This window comes from Columba livia, chromosome 2 (genome assembly GCF_036013475.1).
Source record: "Columba livia isolate bColLiv1 breed racing homer chromosome 2, bColLiv1.pat.W.v2, whole genome shotgun sequence".
Lineage (NCBI taxonomy): Eukaryota > Metazoa > Chordata > Aves > Columbiformes > Columbidae > Columba > Columba livia.
In genome coordinates, this window is record NC_088603.1 from 119,691,318 (window position 1) to 119,711,174 (window position 19,857).

Below are 19,857 nucleotides of genomic sequence, written 5' to 3' on the forward strand. Positions count from 1 at the left end.
CTCTAGTTTAATGGCCCTCTGAACTTTAACTTCAAAGTAGCACGTTTCTAAGATGCTTTGTTTCATATTTTAGAAAAATGTCTCTGCAGGTTTCTACCTGGTGGGATGACAGACCACAGAGTATGTGTATGTGTGTGGGTGGCAAAGCCTCACTTTACTCCTGACTTCAAAGGATAAGAGCAATTTCTCAAACCTGTTGCATTGTTTAAACCACAATCAGTTTACTGCATCATTTGTCAGTGTAACAGGTGAAGGACAGTTACCTGCTAAGCATTACTAAGTTTATTATGCATTATTTTCAAAGAAAGTCTGTAGAAAATGAAGAATTTGGGAAAGTGTCAGAATTCAAATTCACCTAGTATAAGCTGATTGCACATTTATTTAAGCAATGATGATGTCGTATTAAAAAATACATATATCTATGAGCAATAGGACACAGCTCATCTGTCAAAAGAGCTGCATATTGAGAAACACGTTATTTTAAAGACACAGTGGACTCTGAAATGTATGATATCTTGAAGTTTTTCTTCTTTTTCTGAAGCAGAACTTTTCAACATTTTACAGTGCATTTTTCAAAATTCTTCCCACTTATATTTGGTCAAACATAGGTTGCATCACTCTGTAAGTGCATAAATTAATTTTTTTTTTTTTTGTTCCTTGGGATGTGGGAAACACACTCTGTTATATTTTTCCAGTGTCATTTTATTTTCTGGTTTTGAACAACCTTCTGATTTTGGGAGATGATTCTTGTATCTGGAAGATTGGAAGAAAGAAGAAAAAATTTAAAAAAAAAAAGAAAGAAGTTTAGGCAGCTCTCTGGATACATTAGATTAAATGACCTAAAATCATCCAAAAGTTGATAAATGTAACACCTCATCTTCAGGATTTAAAAATGAGAAAACTGTAGGACTTGAAGTTAGAGCATTACATCAAATTCTTTCAGTCAAAGCTTTTGAATATTTGTGTACTGTAAGATATTTATAATAACATAATCTTAGAATGGATGCTCTTAAAACTTGTTGAGTATTCCACATTCAGCTTTTTTTTACATAACTGGCAGTCATAAATAGTAGGAATTTGAGTTTAGGAGGAACTCCAGCAGCAGCTGAAACCAAGACCTAATATAACTTGTAAAAAGATAACGAGTGAGACATAAAAAATTAAAAAGCATAGTAAAGATAATATCATCAGCTTGTGGAGGTCATAAGACGGTACAAGCAAAAAGATTAGAAGGGAAAAGGATAAGTGAGTGCAGATTTTATGTATTTATAATAATAAAAACATTATTTGTGTTTATTTACATTATTTGTACAACATATTTATAATAATAAATGCATTAAATATATATAATACATTGTCTGTCAGCTTCTTGATAGTCTTAGCTCTACGCAAATTTGCAATTCATGATAGCTTCCCTAAGGAACTTAAGATGGACCTAATATAGAGAATATAGTTCAGTCACACATAATCTATAGATGAGAGCTTCACCTTCTTCATGGTCCAGATATCTCAGATGAAAAAATAATTCAAGTAGTATGTTCGATTTTTTTTGTTGTTCTTATTGTTTATTTTTTAAATATCCTCTGCTGAAAATGGAAGTCCAGAAAAAGAGATCATATAATACATGCCACATGATTAACGTCATTGATCCCCAGAGGAATTAAGGTTTTGAAGCATGTTGTCTTTTACAAAAGCCTGAAAATTACTGCAGTCACTACAAGTGATCTCACCAGGAATAGTAGAGGCTAGTAAAGTACCTCATAACATGGAATTAATGTGTTTTTTTTTTGATTGTTCAGTTCCCATAAAACAAAGGATAAAAGATTAAAACAAACAAACAAACAAACAAACAAAAAGCATAAAATGTAGTTTCTAGATAGCTATTTTGAAAACTGTTAAATGTAAGTTTTTGAAATATAATTTATCTTGTGTCAGTGGAGTTCAGGACCAACTGAGTGACAGCTAAAGCAGTTAGACTAGTTTATGTTGCTTTTAGAGTACTTTGTGCTGTATTTATGGACTATGTGTTGCACTATGCAGCCTTGTAAATATAAAAGCTCCCTCCCTGAGACTTTCCAATGATTGTGATAACAGCGTATGTCAGGGCTTTTACTTGATGTTGCTCATGTGTACTATTTCAAATTCCTTAAGTCCTGAGAACTTGCTGTTATTCTACAAATATGTCATCTGATATCTTTATATCATACACTGGTCACATTCATTTTTTATGATATGATCAAAATCGTAACTCAAATATTGTCTTCAAGTTAAGAAGCCTTATTGCTTCTGGAAATTAGGTAACCCCAAAACAATTTTAGCTTCGTGATTTTTTTACACATGAGAAGAAGAAAATTCAACTTCATTCTTAGTAGATGAGAAGGCTTAGTTCAGCAAGATATTTTAATCTGTTTCTAACTTTAGATGTGAGTATTTCTAAGTGTTAGATTCACAAAGCTGTTTCTTGGCAAAGGAAGGAAGGAAGGAAGGAAGGAAGGAAGGAAATAAAAAGAAAGAAAGGAAGAAAGAAAGGAAGGAAGAAACCCTTTTGCTAAATCTTTACTTAAAAAGTGAACAGAATGTAATAAAATGTTGTCCCTTTATCTACTTCATTAGGTAATGTTGTGAAGCCTCGAAATATTCCATCAGATGTTAAGTTATGCTTACATAACGATATATTAATTTGTATTACTTTGTCTTCAAACTTTTAAATATTGATTTTGAGATGTTATTTTGATCTCATCACAGCTTTATCCTAGCGTGATTCTATCAAGTATATGGAATAATCTCCGACTCTGAAAGTATAGGTCACTCTTTTGAAAGACATAATGGTTTATTAGGCAGTTATGGAATAAGAACCCATACACTAAACATCAGAAGGGACAAAGTTATGAATCCTGTGTTGTCAGTTACAGTGGGAAGGAGATTTCAAAGAGGTAGATCAGAGCCCTGGAAAGACACATGAGGCACATTCATATGTCCAGCTCACTTCTGCTTGTTTTGAAATAGGCATTATACAAACCATTACACAGATTTCCCGTAAGAGTTATATAGTTAAAGAGTTATAGGTCTCTAATGGTGAATATCAGAAAATGACAACAAAACCTACAGTCATGGCCTGGTAAGTTCTTCCAAGTCTGAGATGCTTTTAACTCTGGAGTGCAAAACTAGGAGGGGCCTATGCTATAGAATTTTTTTGTGTTCAGTGGTAGAGTGTTATGATTGTCAAACAGTAGCCTAAATCCTTTGATAAAACCTCCTGTACAGAGATGTTGCTTTGTGTTCATATGATCCCACCAACCATAACCTGTCAGGTGCATCGGTAATCGAGGGAGAATCCAGTAAGGGAGAAGCCCAGTGCAGTTGAAAGGAAGGTTGGAAGAAACATACACTTTAGATCCTGAATGAGGAAAGGTGGGATTACAAGGTTTACTCTTTAAAAAACCAGGTAGGCAGTTATTTATGGGCTATGCTGGTGTTTTTACTAGAGAACACTGAGTAGAACTGAAGTTTGATCAAAACTTCAGATGGAAGAGAGGCTGGTTTAGTGTTTGCTTTTCTTTCTCCTTTAAAATTTTCAAGCTGAACTTAAAAAGATAGACCATAAAGGAAAAACCCAGGTACCTGGCTTTTTCAGACTCTGTGAAGACAGCTATCGCAATCCCTACAAGGACTGGCATGATTGGTTTCATGACCCAAACCACTACAAAGAGTGTGTTTTTGAAAGTGGAAAAAACACAGTTTCGTAATAATTGTAGGTACACCAAGATCAAGAAGGTAGTAATTGTTGCTGCTTTAAATATATTGAAATTATGGCAGCAGACTGTCAATTGATTTTTCTGAGACAGTCTCTTTTAAAAGTCAGAGGAGATAGTACATGACTACATATACTAAGGACATTTATTTTTTATCTTTTAAACTATTATCATGTTATGTCTAAAGAAATAAAATGTAGTAATGAAAGTTTTTTCTCATGTGTTTTTAACAGTGTACTCTTCTTTTTCTTCCTTCATCTGATTTTAAAAATCCAAAAGAACTGTAAATGAAAACCTTGGTGGATATTTACTAGTTGTCAGTCCTTGCGATCTGTCCCAAATTATGTCCTTACAATTTCTCCCAAATCATGCTTATGTTCAAGTGGTAGGCTACAAATTCTCATAGCAATACTTCTGGACTCTCACAATATTTTATAGGTTGGCTGTTAATGATTGTTAAAACTGCTGCCTGAAAACTGCTGTTATTTTTACAGAAGGAATGCAATAATCAGAAAAAAAAAGAAAAAAAAAAAGTAATGTAAGCTTTGGACTGGTTTAAACAGCGAGAAACAAATATTTCTCATTGAGTGAACTGTTTTTTTTTAAACAGAGGCTGATGACTGTTGCTATCATGAAGAAATAAAGGAACCTAGAAGCTGTGCTGTTGCTAGGAGAGGTAATATCTGCAGCTCACAAAAGAAATCTCAGTTTTCAGTGGAGAAGCATTCCCCAAAGAGTGAAACACCCTCTAATATCTTCTTTAGCATTCTATTTTTCACTTCTTTTTAAATCAGGATCATCCAGTGATGCTTTATGAAGAATTCCTTTAAATATGATCAAGTATCATGAACACAATAATTCTAGAACAACTCTTCTGAAGCTAGAACCCCCAAAAGTAATTCCCACTCAATGTCAGTATTTATGCTTGTCCTGGTTTTGTTAAAAACAAGACCAGTTCTCTTCTAGTGATTTTTCTTTCAGCTGAGTTCTTCTAGGTGTCTGTACTTTTCTGAGTTTTAGCCTGCATATTTTTCCTAGGATGCTGTACTTGGTGCTGATAAGAAGACCAACAGAATGCTGAAGAAGCTCATGTTTAGATTTATTACTATGGTAGCCAAGAAAGACTGATAAGTTTTCCCATATTCTGTTGGGAGAGGGGCATGTTTGAGGAGGGGTGGATGGAACAGGTGACTAAAACTGACCAACTGAAGTATTCCATCCCACGGTCATACCCCCTATATAAGAGGGTAATCATGAGGGTCAAGCTCTCTTCAACCATGGCCAGCACCGGGAGAGGACCCTGCCTCTGCCTGTCTGCCTGTGATCTACAGGCCTCAGGCCCTGCATCCCTGCAACCAGGTTCCAGTTTCCTGTAAAGTCCCACCCATGACTTCCGGGGGCCTGAGCTGCACCTGCTGGAGCCGCCAGCTCCACACACCCAGCTCTGCTGCTGGAGTGACGCCAACTCCACATCGAGCACTCAAGATTGGTTTTGTATATTTTGTATATATATTCTCTATTTATTAGTAGCATTAATAAAACCCTTTAAAACTCTCCAACTTGAAGTCTAAGTCTCTCTTCCTTTCCCCTTATCTTTCCTATCTAAAGGAAAAGGGGTGACGGGAAGTAAGGGGGTAACAGGGAGCGTCTGCCACAGTTTATTGCTGCCTTGCCTTAAACCATGACAATGCTTCACAAATAGTTTTTTTTTTCTTACATAGTTTCAAGCTCAGATAAAGCTGCATGATACCAGGATCCCCTAGACTAATGTGCACAGCGTTATGTTTATTAACTGCCAAAAGAACTTCTATTTTGAGGACTCTGGGCAGCAGACTCCTTGACATTAACTTTACAGAACTTCTGCCAAGCCATCATTTCACATTGTCCTGTATATGTCTCAGATTTAACTTGTCTGCCGTTTACTCTCAGTATGTCTTTGTAGCTTACCCTGATGGCACTCCTGTCACTTACACTGAAAATAAGAGGCTAGTCTTTTCCCTGGGCTACATGGACGTCAACTGTTTCTAAAAATAGTCATGCATTTTGTTCTGCTGCATGATCTTAATTTAGCTGAGCTTCCTGCCTTAATCATTCCTTTGTGACAGGTTTGCCAAATCCCAGATCCTCAGACATGCTGTACAGCCCTACAACACCCATATTCATTTCCTGCATCGTGTGTTGTGCTAACATTGACTTAATTTGCTTTAATTCAATGTGTCACTGGACTTCTGTACAGAGCTGCTTCTCTTTACATCTCTCTTTCACTTGGATATTTCTAAAATGCTAAAGAATGTTTTTAAGCAAATGTGATTCAGGTGGTACTCAAAATTGCACACAAGTAGTTTGTTTTCAGTAGGTGTGTGACAAGAGATGAACTTTGATAGTTCTGGTAATGTAAAAAAAAAAATATATATATATATACATATATATATATATATTTAGCATGGTTACCATCACCATGTGACTGACAATGTATAGAAAGTATCTCTTAATGCATCTCTGACCCTCTTTTCTCGACATTACTACTTATATTCAGCTTATCCCTAGGATTTACATTACTTGTCTTTCTCCGACTTGAATCCTTTGTTTCCCAGGTCTGCTGAGGGTATATGGAAAAAAAAAATAAAAAATTAAATAAAGGTAAAGTTAGCTAAGTTCTTTCATGAACCTAAAGTATTTCCCTTCAGCCTACCAGTCATAGTTAGAATATGGAATACTATTGATGAAAAAATAACAAAATTTATCTTAGTACATGTGAGTTTCATCAATCTGACTTTTACATAAAAAACTGTTCTGAAAAATGATATCTAATGGGGAAATGCAAATGATTTTCTAAAAACCATGTTTCCATGTTCCCATGTTCCTCTCTTTCGCATATTTCATTTCTTTGCCATTTCTCTTATCAACTCTCTCTTCTCTCTTCTCTCATGTTTTTCTCTCCTCTTTTTATTTTTTTCCTCTTCCACCAGTATTTTTGGTCTGTGTCTGTGTCACGTTTATTAACACACACGTTTGGTAGATAGTTTGGAGAATTTTCTTTCCTACTTCCATTACCTTGGGGCAAAAATATGCTGAAAAAGAGCCCTATACCTCCCTCTAGTCCCGTATCCCCCCAGGGTGAGGGGATGGAATCTTTAAACTATAAGCTTTTTATTGCCTGAAATAGATTTTAAAGTGAATAAAGGAACTCTGACCTGAACTCTGTCCTCTCTCCTACTCTCCTGACTGAGAGACTTGGAAAGTAAAAAGGAAGAGCAAAGCTCCTGCTTTGCTTTCGTGGCTGTTTCTGAAGAGCAGAAGTACTTCAGTACTGTTTAGTGTACCAATATAGATGCACTCCTACTATTTCTGTGAGTTTTGGAGGCAGCAATGGAATTTTTTAAATTTGAGTCCCATTTGATTTCAAGACTTACATTTAAAATCTTTCAAGTAAGTTAAAAGTTAGAAAATATTTGAATTAAGTATAGCTATACAAACTTAAGCCTTTTTAACTTTGTGTATACACTATGACTCAGTTTCAGTGACAATCTAAATTTTCCATTGAGACCCATTTTTAAAAAAAGGTCACGTAAAAAGTGGCCCATGATGAAGTATCTTCTGGTACTCTGGGTAGGCTTGAAAGCTTTAGAGCTGTCATTTGAGCTGATGGCTGTAATGTTCTGCCACTTTTTGTGAATTTCCAAAAGATGAAGCTCCTAGTTTATGTTTACCATTATCAATGGAACTGGCTTCTGGCTTTGAGGGTAGTTGCAGAAGACAGCCTACATCCATGGTATTTAGCCTCTTTATCCTCTGAAGTAGAATGGCTGTGAGAAAATTGCCTATTGAGAATGATCCTTATGCTAACTCCTAAATCACGTAGCCTGTTGTTTTGAAGAGTACTAGTTAGCATGGACTAAATCCATATTAGTGCCCATACTAACAGTGTAATCATATATACGTTTGCTGAGATTGCTTAATTTTAGTATTCTGCATGATAAAACAGATGTAACACTACCAAAATGCCTGTGGAATTTTGATTGAATTTTGGGGTACCATTTTGCTGGAGGCAAGTGCTCTGTGGTAGTTACAAACCTTCATTTTCACTCTCCTGAAAGTTGTCTTCTTCTTCCTCATCCCTCAAAGTGACTGTGGCCCAAAAGCTTCCCCAGTTTGACCTACCCTAACTCCTTTCTGCTGATCTACCAAGTTTCAGATTCCCTTCCCAATTCTTCTCATTCTATTCCTCCTAACACTTTTTCAACATGACTGCAGTGTCTTCCAGTCTGTTTGACTGTACAGTTCAAATTTTCATCATTTCACTCATCCACATTTAGTGTCTGTCATCTACACTTAGTGAAGTGTAAAAGACCGTCATAGAAGGAGTTACTGATATTAGTCCTACTCATATTATAATTAGATTGTATCATGAGCATGTTCAAGACTCAACAGACAAAGAAAAAATCTTATGACTTTCAGTTTTTGGCATCCTGGCTCTCAATGAGCTCAAGAACACATTAAAATATAAACTGACCTGTAGTCAATTAGGTAGACAATGAGATAACCAAAACGAGAAATTCCCATGAGGTGACTGATTGAATAGGGATGGCACCTATCTCTGTCCACCCATGTCTGCCTTGCACAGGTGTTGTTGTGTGGCAACTCAGCATGCCTTGATCAGCAAATTTTACAACTAGTCAGTGTTTGTCCAAATCAACCTTGTTTTTTAAAAAATTGGAGCAGGCTGTAATTGGTGTTTCTTTGCAACTTACTGCCATAGCCTTATGGCAGGATTAACAACTTGCTCCTGCAAGTATGGACAGATGAGATGACCATTTCACCATCCCAGTCCAATCCAGTACCATACAGAAAAATTTTCAGTGAGGAGTGCTGCTCTCAGAGGGATGTTTTCTGATGGGCTTTAAGTGTTTTTCACTGGCTACTTTGTTTATTTTATTTTTACAGTACTTTAAGTGCTGTGTTTCCCATGTGGTATATTTTGCATATCTCAAGTTCTCTTTTTATACATTGTGACAATGTACTACTGCAGGAACAGTTTGACAATAAATAAACTTGACTTGATGATATTACTACAGTACTGCTACAAACTTCAGCTTTCTGGATTCCAGGGGAGTTAAAGAGGCTTTTGCTGCAATCATATAAAAATTCAAGTGGAAGATCTAATTATGCTGATTAATTTTGAGTTAAGTTATTGGTGTTTGTTTTCCATTAGTATTGGATCCCTCTACATAGAAGTATCTGTTCTGAGAAGTGCGGTGCAGACTATGCAAACCATGACCATGAGATCTCTGGTGGCTAGAATTTCCAGTTCATGCACAGTATTATTTTGCTTCCCTTCACTGACAGGTATTTGAAATAACTTACTTTTTTTTTTTCCTCTCTCTTTTTTTCTCTTTAACCTGAGAAAAATTAATGTTTAATGGTAGTCTATATAAGAGACTTTGCAGATAAGGCAACCCTGTAGCAGCAACTGCAATAAATCGTGAGCACTCTCTATGCCATAGCTGTGCATTACAAACAAATTACAAACAAATGCATAGTTTTTAATTGTGATCACAGAATCACACAAAATCGCAGAATGTTAGGGATTGGAAGGGACCTTGAAAGATCATCTAGTCCAATCCCCCTGCCTGAGCAGGAACACCTAGATGAGGTTACACAGGAAGGTGTCCAGGTGGGTTTTGAATGTCTCCAGGGAAGGAGACTCCACAGCCTCCCTGGGCAGCCTGTTCCAGTGCTCTGTCACCCTTACTGAGAAGTTGTTTCTTCTCAAATTTAAGTGGAACCTTTTGTGTTCCAGTCTGAACCCCTTTCCCCTTGTCCTACCATTGGTTGTCGCCGAGAAGAGCCTGGCTCCATCCTCATGGCACTCACCTTTTATATATTTATAAAGATTAATGAGGTCACCCCTCAGTCTCCTCTTCTCCAAGCTAAAGAGACCCAGCTCCTTCAGCCTTTCCTCATAAGGGAGATGCTCCACTCCCTTAATCATCTTTGTTGCCCTGTGCTGGACTCTCTCCAGCATTTCCCTGTCCTTGAACTGAGGGGCCCAGAACTGGACACAATATTCCAGATGTGGTCTCACCAGGGCAGAGTAGAGGGGAAGGAGAATCTCTCTCCACCTACTAACCACGCCCCTTCTAATACACCCCAGGATGCCATTGACCTTCTTGGCCACAAGGGCACATTGCTGGCTCATGGTCATCCTGCTGTCCACCAGGACCCCCAGGTCACTTTCCCCTACACTGCTCTCTAATAGGTCATTCCCCAACTTATACTGGAACCTGGAGTTGCTCCTACCCAGATGCAAGACTCCACAATTTCCCTTGTTATATTTCATTACGTTTTTCCCTGCCCAACTCTCCAGCCTGTCCAGGTCTCGCTGGATGGCAACACAGCCTTCTGGCGTGTCAGCCACTCCTTCCAGCTTGGTGTCATCAGCAAACTTGCTCATGGTACACTCTATTCCCTTGTCCAAATCATTGATGAATATATTGAATAATACTGGTCCCAGTACTGACCTTTGAGGCACTCCAATAGGTCACTGGAAGTATGCACATGTTAGTCATCATAGGATTTCTTTTTAGAAGGGAAGGTTGCTGTTGATTACCCAGTGTGCTAGTAGAAGTGAAGTTGCAGTTCAGACTTCAGCCTAAAGCTGTCAAAATGTCACTTAATCACAATAATAGAAATATTTTTATAAATCAATTTTTCAAATTATTCCTTGTGGGTTTTTGGTTATTAACTTGACTATTTATGGAAAATCTCTAAACTTGTACTTTAGAAAAATGGGAAAAAAAAGGCTGTGAAGAAAATCAAGCACATTCAAGGATCAGTGACCTGACGTATTGAACAACACAGTTTTTCAAATCTGAAGTACAACACAGAGAAGCCTTAGTCCACTTTAAATAAGAAATCTAGGGTCTTGCTTCTATAATCCCCAATTTGTCTTTTCTCTGGTGTTTCACCTGGGTGATTTTGATACCAGAGTTTAGTCATTTAAGTTCAGTGTCTCAGCAGAGTGTTGATTTAATGAAAATAAGTATACCTCATTTCTTCTGTTCTGCCACCTTACACTGACTCAGTGTTATCTCACAGCTTCTCAAGCTGCCTCTCTGCACATCTTCCTAGGTAACTTCCAGGCATATTCCCCAAACTTTTTTTACTTCTGATAGCCCCATTCCATTCCTAAGTTATCAGTGAGAAAACTGAATAGCTGTTGCAAAACCAGTGAGGATGGTAAACACTTAAGTAGAAAGCAAATTTTGAGACAAATATCAGTATGAAAACAAACACTGAAAGTTACATGATACCAGATTCTTTTGTTTTGTATTGTTTTGTTTTTGTTAGGGTGTTGTGATTTTTGTTACCATCTAGGTGAAAAAGACTGATAAAGTCTTGTGTCTGTCGCATTTGATACCCAATCCCAGCAAGGTACCCAATTCTATCTGGACCAGTTAGGAGCTTCTACAAGTCCAGAATCAGACTTGGATTCACATGTCTGGACATGACAGGACTTAAAACTGCCACTAGTCTATTTCAGACCAATTACACATTTATTGCATTGTGATATGTAACTTGGTAACATAAAATATAACAGACAGTGTTTTGATTTTGTGAATCATAGAACAGTTTGGGATGGAAGGGACCTTCAAAGCTCATCTAGTCTGAACCCCCTGCAATGAGCAGGAACATCTTCAACTAGATCAAGTTGTTAAGAGCCCTGTCCAGCCTGACCTTGAATGTCTTCAGGGATGGGGCATCTACCACCTCTCTGGGCAACCTGTGCCAGTGTTTTACCACCCACATTGTAAAAAAATTTTTCCTCATTTCTAGCTTAATGTAAAATAGGAATTTTCCTTTTAATAATATGAACCATTTCATTTAAAAATCATAAAATAGAATGGAAATGTTTTCACTTACTCAACGAATTTCAAACCCATCAAAATGAAGAAAGGTCAAAATCAAGTACTGTTGTGGTTATGAAGTTTTAAATGAACCTTGGAATTTTTTTTTGTCCTGGGGCAATTTAAAATGACTTGTCATTTTCTTTTTATTGACGTTAATGGAACTTCTGAATTTCTCTGAGATTAGATTTTGTCATTTCTTTTAGTTATGCTTATCTTGTTAGTTCAAGACATACCAAAGTTTGTGATTCAAGGGGCAGCATATGAGCAGAAATGGTGTAAAATCTGTTGAGAAATCCTGGTTTGCATTTTCCTTGGTATATAGAAAACACTTCTGTCAATTAACAAAACAGAAACATGTGCAACTTTATAGACTTGTAAACTGGAAGTAAAAGGTATTCATACTCATTTGATTCAATGAATGTCTTCTGTGTCATGTCACTTCTTTCTTTGATCTGGTTTTAATTTTCATTATTCATTGTACATTGTTATTTTTATATTTATTTATTTATTTATTTATTTATTTATTTATTTATTTATTTATTTATTAATGGCGTGCCATGTCGTTGTACCTAGGAATTACAACACCTGTTGTCTTTTAAATGACATTACAATACTGTTCCATTTTCGGGTATCCAAGAGAAAATAGTTACTGGATTACACTGTCCTCACTCATGTAATCACACATTTAAAGAATTTCTGAAAGGATGAGACCTTCTAAGATTTCTTAGAAGTCAATGTGTTTCATTTTTTTTCTATATTTTTTTGCTAAAATCATAAATGCTTTTTTACAAATAACCTGTATTATACACATGCAAAACACTGGCCAAAAAACATGGCAGGCTAGTGTATCAACAGCAGTTAATTTTAAATGTTGTTTGTTTGTTTAAAGTAAATACAGGTGCATTTGCTCACTGAATGGAGGGATACTCCACTTATCAGTGAAGAAATATAAATCGTGTGCTGGTATTTTGTTCATGGTTTTTTAGTCTGAATCTGAAATGGCAGAACTAGGATTAATGGGGATTTTGTGACGCGGGTTTTGTGAAAACAGAATCTAGTTCCTGAAGAAATATATCTAGCCAAAAAAATTTAGCTGACTGTGTCTTACCACTCCCATATTATATATTCTGCACACATTTGCTTAGTCTATGGATATATAAAACTCAAAAATATTTCATTGTCTAGTCATATTGATTTTTTACACTTCCTGATTTGTGAATCAGTTCATCTTAGTTTCAGAGAATCACAGAATGTTAGGGATTGGAAGGGATCTCAAAAGATCACCTAGTCCAATCTCCCTGCCGAATCAGAAACACCTAGATGAGGTTATACAGGAAGGCAACCAGACGGGTTTTGAATGTCTTCAGAGAAGGAAACTCCACAACATTCTTGGGAAGCCTGTTCTAGTGTTTTGTTACCCTCACTGTGAAGAAGTTTATTCTCATATTTAAGTGGAACCTCCTGCATTCCAGCTTGTACCCATGGCCCCTTGTTTTATCATTGGTTGTCACCAAGAAGAGCCTTGCTCTATCCTCATGATACTCACCCTGTACATATTTCCAAACATTAATGAGGTCACCTCTCAGTGTCCTCTTCTCCAAGCTAAAGAGACCAAGCTCCCTCAGCCTTTCCTCATAAGGGAGATGCTCCACTCCCTTAATCATCTTTGTTGCCCTGTGCTGGACTCTCTCCAGCAGTTCCTTGTCCTTCTTGAACTGAGGGGCCCAGAACTGGGCACAATATTTCAGATGTGGTCTCACCAGAGCAGAATAGAGGGGGAGGAAAACCTCTCTCAACCTACTAACCTCCCTCCTTCTAATACACCCCAGGAGGTCATTGGCCTTCCTGGCCACAAGGGCACAGCACTGGCTCATGGTCATCCTGTCCACCAGGACCCCCAGGTCACTTTCCCCTACACTGCTCTCTAATAGGTCGTTCCCCAACTTATACTGGAATGTGGGGTTGTTCCTGCCCAGATGAAGACGCTACGCTTGCCCTTGTTATATTTCATTACATTTTTTCCTGCCCAACTCTCCACCCTATCCAGATCTCGCTGGATGGCAACACAGCTATCTGGTGTGTCAGCCACTCTTTGCAGCTTGGTGTCATCAGCAAACTTGCTGACAGTGCACTCTGTTCCCTCATCCAAGTCATTGATTAATATATTGAATAATACTGGTCCCAGTACTGACCCTTGAGGCACTCCACTAGATACAGGCCTCCAACTTGACTGTGTTGCATTGACCACAACTCACTGGCTTTTTTCCTTCAGCCAGTTCACAGTCCACCTCACTACGCAATTGTCCAGACCACACTTCCTCAATTTGGCAGCGAGGATGCTGTGGGAGACTGTGTCAAATAGACTACATCCACTGCCTGACCATCATCTATCCACCTGGTTATGTCCTCATAAAAGTGTATGAGGTTGGTTAAGTATGACTTCCCCTTGGTGAAGCAATGTTGACTGCCCCTAATGACCCTCTTCTCCTTGATATGCCTTGAGATGGCAAAAAGTTTAGGTTGTTCCATCACCTTTCCAGGGATGGAGGTGAGGCTGACCGGTCTATAGTTACCTGGGTCCTCCTTCTTGTCCTTTTTGAAGACTGGAGTGACATTTGCTTTCCTCCAGTCTTCAGGCACATCTCCCGTTTCCCAAAACTTAGCAAAGATGATGGAGAATGGCCTAGCAATGACTTTATATCAATCCAGCTTATGTTGTGCAGGTAAGAAAATTTGAGAAATTTTATGACCATTTACATATTTGAATAAGCATCCTCAGTGTTTGAAGAAGCGGAAGCATTCCCATCTTTATCTTACTTTAGTATACAAGCAATTCCCAAGAACCTTGCAAATTAAAGTGTCCTAAGTGTTTACAACCCCAACCCTTAATTTGTTTCTTTACCTCCTTTAGGAGATTGGTACTTTTTTTTTTTTTTTTTCTTAAGGAAAATCAAAAGATGCAATATGATGTGGGAAGTCTCACTCCAAACTATTATCATTAGGCATAATGCCAGAGGCATAAACTATATTTGACTGGGAAACAATTGCCTTGGCAGAGGAATGCCAATATCTCTTTTATAAGTAAATTCTGTGTTGAGAGATAATGGAGGGAATAAAACAGACTGCATTGCCAAATAGTCAGAGAAGAACTTCTGTTCATCTTTGATACAAGGCTCTTGTGACTTAGGCAAAACTGAGAAATGGTCTAAATAATGAAACAGTTCATGTAGCCTCCAAAGCAGTTAAGAATAAGGACACATTTAGTCCCTGCTTGGGCTCTGGCATCTGCACTACCTCACTTTGAAATTAAGTACATAATTATATTCAGACACAACTAGTGAATAACCAAAAGGTAACACTGTGAAAGCAAGAGATGACACAAGAGATTTATTTTATTTTTATTTTTTTCTAGCAACATTCCAGGCTTTGACCCAAAGCCAAACTTTCCTGTTCCAGTGTACCGTAGAGCATTTCACATAAAGACATACACTAGCAGTCCATCAACATTTAACCTCACCCTTTTCGGATAATTTTGCTGTAATATTGTTTTTTTCCCTCTGAAAGATTTAATGTTGCATTGCTTTTTTATTTTGCCTTTTCCATCAGTTTGCTTTTGCCAAACCAGAAGAGACGGGATTACTCGCTGAGTCATTTTGTGAGTGTTTTTTCTTGGGGAGCACTAGATAATTGTTAGTGCAAATAGTCCTAGATAAACAAACAGGAGCCCCAAATATGTTCATTCAGTTAATACTGCTTTGTAGCTCACTGGTTCTTGAAAAAGTTTATGTTTATACAGTGAATCCTTAATCAGGCTTGCTGATTAAATATACTTGCAGCTAAAATAATAAATTATGGCTCACAGGTAAATATCATTCTTGTTTTAACCAAGGTAAAATGAATTAAACATTAAAAACCTTGTTAGCTACTAATTGCCAGCTTCAATTCTTCTGAAGCATGAGCTTTGCTAAAAGCTAGACATTTTGAAAAAGCCTTGGTCAGGTGATTCCTTTTGTCACTGCCAAAGTGTACAGCTTTGATAAGTTCAAAATTCATTTCGGTCCTTGAACTATCACATAGATTAAAGTACATGCAGTTTAGGGGTCTCCAGCTTTACGAGTATCTTTCAACTTCACAGTATCACAGTGTCACAGTATGTTTGGGATTGGAAGGGACCTCAAAAGATCATCTAGTCCAATCCCCCTGCTGGAGCAGGAACGCCTAGGTGAGGTCGCACAGGAACATGTCCAGGCGGGTTTTGAATGTCTCCAGAGAAGAAGAACTTAGATTTGTTTATTAAAGCTATAATTCTGTGCAAGAGATATATAGATTCCCATTCATTTATTAAACTCTATGAGGGAAGTATGAGGCTGTGTTTGGATCTGAGGACCATTTTCTCCCAACTTGTTGAGAAATTTTTCACTAGATGACTCAAATATGTTACTATCATAAATTGTTTAAAAACATTATGTCAACTGAACATAAGTAACTCAGTGTTCAAATGAAATATAATTCAAGTGTGCTGGAAAAGAGCAACTGAATAGGGTTTTATTAATCTGTGGTTACTAAACTGCTCCCTTGATTTATTGTGCTGTTTGCATGCTTCTGACCACTCTTCCAGTACGAAACGCCTTGTGGCCATCTGGATGAAATGAAGTTTTAATGGAATTAGCATTTAAAGCAATGCTTTTTTTTTTTTTCCCCAAAATATTTTTCATTCCCTTAACACATAAAGAACCAGCTGTGCTACATATAATTTCTAAGCCTTCTTTCCATATTTACAATAGAGGTTTTGTTTGTTTGTTTGTTTGTTCTTTGTTGTTGCTGGTTTTGTTTTTTAATTATTACTTTAAAGAAAGCCCATGCAGGGTTACAAATGTTTGTGTTTCTTTTCCTAGCACACACAAAAATGACAGATATGAGTTCCTTCAGACATCTCTAAAACACAGAGCACAAAAGAAATTGGTATGAATGGTGGCAGGAATAGGACTCGAAAGGACAGACATGAAGTTTAGTAGTGAATGACTATCACAGTTAGTTGCAGATCTGATATTTGTGCCCCTGAAACATGGCTTTAGTTTGTTTCCCAGTCAGCAATTCAGACAGTTCTCAGAATTTCTTGTGACTTATCTCCAGCAAGTAAGAAGTATACAAACTGCAATAATATCCTGTGCTAAATTAAATTGTTTGGTACTTCATCATTTCCCTATGAACTTGTTATATGTGCATACAATAATTCCTACTTTGCACCAATAACCTTGAGAATTGTTTCCTGCTATTGCTTCAATAGTATTTTATTTGACTTGTGGTATTCCCAACACTTTACAAAGTGTCTCTTACTTCTGTTCCTTGCACATGAAATTTTCTTCCTGTTTGTTATCTATTTTTATTAAGTATTTAGTCACAGAAGTACTTTGCAAAGTTACGTCTGTTATACCACTAGAATATGACCAGATTTTTATAAGAAGATCAGAGCATAGCTCAAGTGCTCAGTGCATTAACCTAAATGAGTCTTTGTCTCTTAAGGCTGCCATAAACTTCAGCTTTACTGGTGTGTTTTAGCCATTGATTTCCCTTTAGAACACAAAATGCCATAATAATACTGCTTGGTAAACGTTTCTTCGGTATTTAATAACTGCTTGTTCTGTCAAAGGGGTGTCAAATTCTGTTGGCAACTCTCTGTTGTGTTACTTCCTTTACATCTATCAACAGAGATGAGCTACATAAGTTTGGTAACTCAGTTTTGGAAGAAGTGCAGATAGCAAATCAAGTTGAAAGGAAGGAAAGCATTTTTTCAAAGCCTGCTTATTTTCATATCTTTAATTGCAGTTGCTCTCAGCCCTTTCAGAGGAAGCCTCACTGCTGTTGGAGCCTTTCTTTCTCTTTGAGTAATGCACGCTGCTCATGCCTCCCCCTGTGCTTGCACACTCTACTGTGTCCTGACACTGTTGCTATGTCCTGTGCACCTCATCCCTTCAAAGCCACGGCAGATCTTTTCTCACCTCCAGAGCAAGCTAAGGGTGGGGAGGGATACAAAAAATCAAACGTTGAGGCTGAAGGGGGCTGTGGGCTAGGAACCAGTGGCCAGTCCAGGTGAGACTGAAAGAGGCTCCTAGGAGGGCTGGAAAGGTGCTCAGATGAAAGTGGCTGTGATTTGTAGATAAGGGGATTGCAGAGGTTATCCAGAGGCAGACTGGGGATACCTGTCAGCAATGGGTTTCACAGTTTATCATTTTACAAATGTTTTATTTTTAAAATTACTTGGGTTTATATTTTCTGCCTTTGTTCATGTACTACCAGAGGACAAAATTACTAATGAGTGGGGTATTTTACCAGCATAAGATGATAAAATTTATGCATGATGCATGATATGTGTTCCTGTAATTTAATCATCCACAGTGTTTATTCAGAGTGTCAATGCTGAACTGATTTATGAAGTAATGCACTTTATAATCAAACCTGCATGTTTTTTTCTTAAATAGCGATGTTATAAAGTTGCTGATTGTCAGAAAAACAACACTGAGTTCTCTGTGTGCAGCTGCAGATGAGAATCAGTAGGAAACAGAGTGATACAGAAGCAGTGGCAGCTATATTGCAAATATTAGTAACTGAGTTGTTAGATGCCTGAGGAACAGGTAAGCTCACTGCAATGAGTATGATTTTTACTGAGAATTATATAGTTCAGTTTTACATTTTAGGCAATATTTTAATGGTAAAAACTCTTGATACAGATCATGAAAACTTGCCTCTGACCACCTTTCCCTGAGGAAACTGTGTAACCTTTCTGTGGGAACCAGAGAAACTCTTTCAGTAGGAGACGCGTGTCAAGAGAGAATCTGTTGTATACTTTATTTTACTTATTTGCAATTTAGCATGTTGGAGAAAAAAGGAAGTATCACAAAGCTGATTGGCAGATAAATTCATCAGGTAGTGGAAGGCAATATTTCTAGTTTGAGGACTGTCTCTCTGTGGGCCAAGGGTTCTGTTTGCCATAAGAGAGAAAAGGCTTCTGCCTTTCAGAAATAACATCACTTGGCATATTAGGCATGCTAGAGTTAATGACAGTGATGTTTGACATGTTGGAGATTTTTAAAAAAGGCTTTAAAAAAGGATTTTTAAAAGGGATTTAAAGGGTTTTTCAATAAAGAAGTTAGTAGTCATGTGAAGCTTCATACTTCTGAGATTTCTAAATTATTATCTGAGCAAAAGTTATTTTAGGTCATGAGTTGTACATACAATAGGCTATGATGCTGGGAAGCCTAGTTATTCTTGACTTTTCTTCTATGTGATAGTACATATATTTCTGAAATAAGTAATACATAAAAACAAGAAAAAGAGGAAACAGAGTAATACTAAGTTGTAGAAATGACCTGGATTAGATAGGATCTAGGTGAAAGTGTAACTAAAAAGTAACCAGAGAAATTATCATTGACTGTGGAAAGTTGCCCAAACCCGAACTTTTCACAACTTTTATTAGTAAGGCAGAACATAGGTGAAAACACTTTTGACTGCAGTAGGAATTGCTAACCTGACAGAATCACAGCCCAAGAAAGAAGAACATTACGCAGTACTCTTCAGTTTATAAAGATATGTAAGTGTATAGTTCCAGAAGGCTAAAAAGTCCTCAGAATACTTTGCTAAGGGCAGTAAAGCTTCTCTTTCTTACTTCAGCTTACTCAGCACCTCAAAAGAAAGTTCATAAAAATTACAAGGAAACGTATTTCATTCCATACTGACTGTCTCACCAGCAAGAAAAGTCTTCAAGATCATAATAGTGACCTTGTTTTTCATGACCACTTTGAGAATAGAATTGCTGATATAGTTCTTTATTGGATCTTGGTGCACTTGTAAAGCTGGTAAGGAAGGAATGATGATGGATCCTTTTTAAATTCCTCTAATGAAAACTAGCCAACCTAGGCTAGCTCTGCTAGAAATTAGTCTATAACACAGGCTGTGAACCAGACAGAGTTCATTGAATACAGAACATTAAACTTATATTTATGCGTGTGCTTGTGTTTAATAAAACTGCATTCAGGGCAGCAAAACAAATTAAGAGACTTAATTAAGAGATTAAGAGCCTTTTTTATTCTTATTAGGACTTACATTCTTGTACTATGTTAGGTGTTGTTTTTAAATTTTATTTTAAACTTGGGTTAATGGGGCAAATTTTGTGCTGGCACTTTAAATGCTATACTTGT

The 19,857-nt window shown here is 37.2% G+C and overlaps 1 protein-coding gene across 3 annotated transcripts in view; it reads left to right on the plus strand.

The window, feature by feature from the left end:
- SNTG1 (syntrophin gamma 1) overlaps window positions 1-19,857 on the plus strand; it is a 347,784-nt gene that overhangs the window by 170,089 nt on the left and 157,838 nt on the right. The window lies entirely within an intron of this gene.